The sequence below is a fragment of the Ovis aries genome, chromosome 5 (assembly GCF_016772045.2).
Source record: "Ovis aries strain OAR_USU_Benz2616 breed Rambouillet chromosome 5, ARS-UI_Ramb_v3.0, whole genome shotgun sequence".
Taxonomy (NCBI): Eukaryota; Metazoa; Chordata; class Mammalia; order Artiodactyla; family Bovidae; genus Ovis; species Ovis aries.
The window spans coordinates 106,007,942-106,011,659 of NC_056058.1; the positions used below are offsets into that span (position 1 = coordinate 106,007,942).

At 47.8% G+C, this 3,718-nt stretch overlaps 1 pseudogene; it reads right to left on the reverse strand.

Annotated features, from left to right (window-relative positions):
• Window positions 1–2,525: 2,525 nt before the first annotated feature.
• On the reverse strand, window positions 2,526–2,677 carry LOC114115103 (U1 spliceosomal RNA; annotated as a pseudogene).
• Between the last annotated feature and the right edge of the window lie 1,041 nt (window positions 2,678–3,718).

Here is a 3,718-nt window from a genome sequence, read left to right on the forward strand (position 1 = left end):
GGGCGGCGGCGGCGCGCCCCGCCCCTTGCGCCGCGGCGCAGGCGAGGGCGGGGAGCACGCAAGCCCCGCCCCCAAAGCGGACTCGACCAATAGGCTTAACAGACCGCTGCGGGGGGTAAGCCGCATGCCCAATCGGAACCTGAGAAGTGGGCGCGCGTCAGTAGTTGGGACGTGGCGGAGAAGGGGAAAACACTCGTCTTGTCTTTGCCCCCCGCTCCCCTGTCTCGGCAAGGGGGAGCCTCGCCGATTGGCCCTAGAGCGGAAGGACAAACCCCACCCCCGCCCGGCCCCGCCCCCTTTCCCTGCAGCACTGCGACGTTTGAGGGGGCGGGGCGCCGGGCCGGGCCGGGCCCGCTAGGCCTTCAGTGGGTTGAGCGGGGAGACAAGGGCGGGGTCTCAGGGGAAGGGAGGCCGTACCGAGATCTGGAGAAGGACTGGCGCAGTTAGGCTTTGAGAAATGAAGGCGCAGCACGCGAGAGGGAGGTATCAAAATCAGTCCTCAGTCAGTCCAGGCGCTGCGACCCCCTGGACTGCAGCACGCCAGGCCTCCCTGTCCATCACCAACCCCGTGGGCTTGCTAGTCGGTGATACCATCCAACCATCTCATCCTCTGTCGTCCCCTTCTCCTCCTGCCCTCAATCTTTCCCAGCATCAGGGTCTTTTCCAATGAGTCGGTTGTTCGCATCAGGTAGCCAAAGTATTGGAGTTTCAGCTTCAGCATTAGTCCTTCCAATGAATATTCAGGACTGATGTCCTTTAGGATGTACTGGTTGGATCTCCTTGCTGTCCAGCGGACTCTCAAGAGTCTTCTCCAACACCACAGTTTCCAAAATCAATCCTCATTTGACTGTTAGGATTTGCCTGTTAATCTTGTTAGACCTAACTAACAAGATTAAGGTCTCCCGGCGTCATGGGTAGGCCGAGAGAAGCTAGCAGAAGGAAGAAGGGCAGCTCTCCCTCCCTGCCCGCCTTGGCCTTCTCCCCTCCCACCCCACAGTCCATCAGGCAGTCGTCTGTACCCTCGTTTCTGATTCTCTTGGGGTGGGGGCAGGTTTTATGGGGATGCCTATGTTTCCTCTGTATAGCCATGGCCTGACCAGAGGCTTCCAGTTTGCACCTTGGGGCTGATGGGTTGTCAAGCTGGTAAGTATCAGCTCCCATCGCTTGAAACCAAAATACATACAACAGCTGTAGTCCTTGGACACCTTGCTTAATTTAAACATGGCTAACAGTCTAGTCAGTCGTGTCCCTGATGCTGAGCTGTTTCTTCGCCCTGCACATGTCCTTTTTCCATGCTGAACCTGTCTGCTTCTGTGATTGCAGTCCTTCTCTCCTCCCATCTTACCGCAAGCCCCTTCACGCCCACCACACACGCACCCAGTGCCCAGGGTGCATTTATCTTATCACCTGCACCAAGAGTCAAGAGCCCCACTTCCTGTGCTGTCCCTGGCAACTGCAAAACCTCCTGCCAGGGAACCCAGACTACTATTGATGAAAACAAAAGTATCTCAAAGTTACTATAAAAGTTGGACTATGAGAATTGGCTGGGCAGTTTGTGGAATGAAACTCTCAGCCCACCGATGTAGTACATTTCTTACCAAGAAACCATTTCCTGCTTGATAGTTCTCCGTTTCACAGGTGTTGCTCTTTCTCCATCCAAGTCTCTTCCTCTTTGAAGAACTGATACTTTAGTCACGTTTCCCTTGTCTCCTTTTAGGATGATGGACAGGGAGGCCTGGCGTGCTGCGATTCATGGGGTCGCAAAGAGTGGGACAGGACTGAGCAACTGAACTAACTAACTATACTGATCCAATTGGATACACTAACCTGTTTGTTGGGGCAGGGTTTTCCAAGTTTTAATCTCTTCCATATCGTATCTGTGTATACATTCCCAGTAGTATTTATTTTCTTTAAATAAATGTGTTTTTCCTTCAATTTCTTTAAGAGGGAGACTTCGTAAATTACTGTAAATTGAAAGCCTGTATCACCTCTCCCAAGTTGAAAGCAACTGAAGGAGAAGTGAACATAAAGCAAAGTTTTTAAATTCTGGGAATTAAAGAGCATTTTTTCTACTAAAATCTCTAAGCCTAAAACCTACTGCCTGTGAAAAACGGAAGGCTACCAAGCACTAGAAACATAGTTTAAAAGCAAGCAGAGAATGGCATTTTTATCATGATGTAATCAAAGGAGAGAAAAATAGAACCAAAATAGGAATCGCTCTCACTATATGAGTCTTTTTTTAAATCCTGCATGCATGTCCCAAGGCATCAGAATCGATCTATGTTACTCTTTGAAAAACACTCCATGTATTCTAGAATCAAAAGGTTACACTCTCACTGCATACTAGCTCCTGTGGAACTGCCATGGTGCCTCTGGGTTTGTCATTTAGCTTGTTGATGTATTACAATGAGCATATATTGAGGATTAAGGTCTAGTCAAAATTGACTTATCTGACATCTTGGACCCATTTGGTTACAATCTGTTTATGTTGTATCTTGGGCTATGTTATTCTTTTTTTTCCCCTGGGGGGAGAGTTCCCCACTACCACAAACCATGCAGCCGTGTTTCCCACATTCAGGGAGATCGCAGAGGTCAGCACAACCGGAGTGCAATGGACGAGCCCCACTTTGGAAAAACTCCCTTCGGGATCATTGTATCTCCCCTGTCAGGTAAATATGGGCTATGCCATTTTTTTCAAAGGTTGTGCCATGTCCCTCTCCCCATGTTTCATACCTAGCATGTAGTAAGTACTAAATACTTATGTATCGTATAATATAGATAGATAGATGGATAGATATAGGTATATCAGTTCAGTTCAGTCACTTAGCTGTGTCTGACTCTTGTGACCCCACGGACTGCAGCGCGCCAGGCCTCCCTGTCCATCACCAGCTCCTGGAGCTTATTCAAACTCATGTCCGTTGAGTCAGTGATGTCCTCCAACCATCCCATCCTCTGTCGTCCCCTTCTCCTCCTGCCTTCAGTCTTTCCCAGCAGCAGGGTCTTTTCCAATGAGTCAGTTCTTCGAATCAGGTGGCCAAAGTATTGGAGTTTCAGCTTCAGCCTCAGTCCTTCCAGTGAATATTCAGGACTGATTTCCTTTAGGATGGACTGGTTGGATCTCCTTGCTGTCCAAGCACCTCAGTTCAGATATGTATTAGTGATTTATGTGTATTATTGTTGATTTCAGAGAGGGGAAGCACTGCCTATGGCAATGAAATGAAGGCACCACTTTTGATTTCTACAGGATATAATGCAGTAGTTCTTGAGGTGTGATCCCCATACCAACAGAATCAGCATTAATGTTTTTAAAATGCAAATTCTCAGGTAGGTCCAACTTCAGACCTGACTTGGAAACTCTAGGTGTGGAGTCCAGCAATCTGTATTTTAGCCTTTGAGGTGATTCTGATGCATGTAAAGTCTGAGAACCACAGATGTAATAGGTGGAGGATTGGTCAGCAAGGGAGAGGACCTGAATTTGAATTATACCCTTAGAGTTACATCACAAAAATGGAGAAGTAAGCACCTCTGAAAATTATTTTCTCCATAAAAGTGATGAGAAAGCTGGCAAAATTATCAGAGTCAACTTTTTCAGAACTCTGGAAATCAACCAAGGGCTTGCAGCAACCTAGGAAGCATTTATTCAAGAAAATAGCTTACTCTAATCCAATCTCCTCAACTCCAGCTCCACTGTTGCACTGAAAAATAATAGCTAACAATC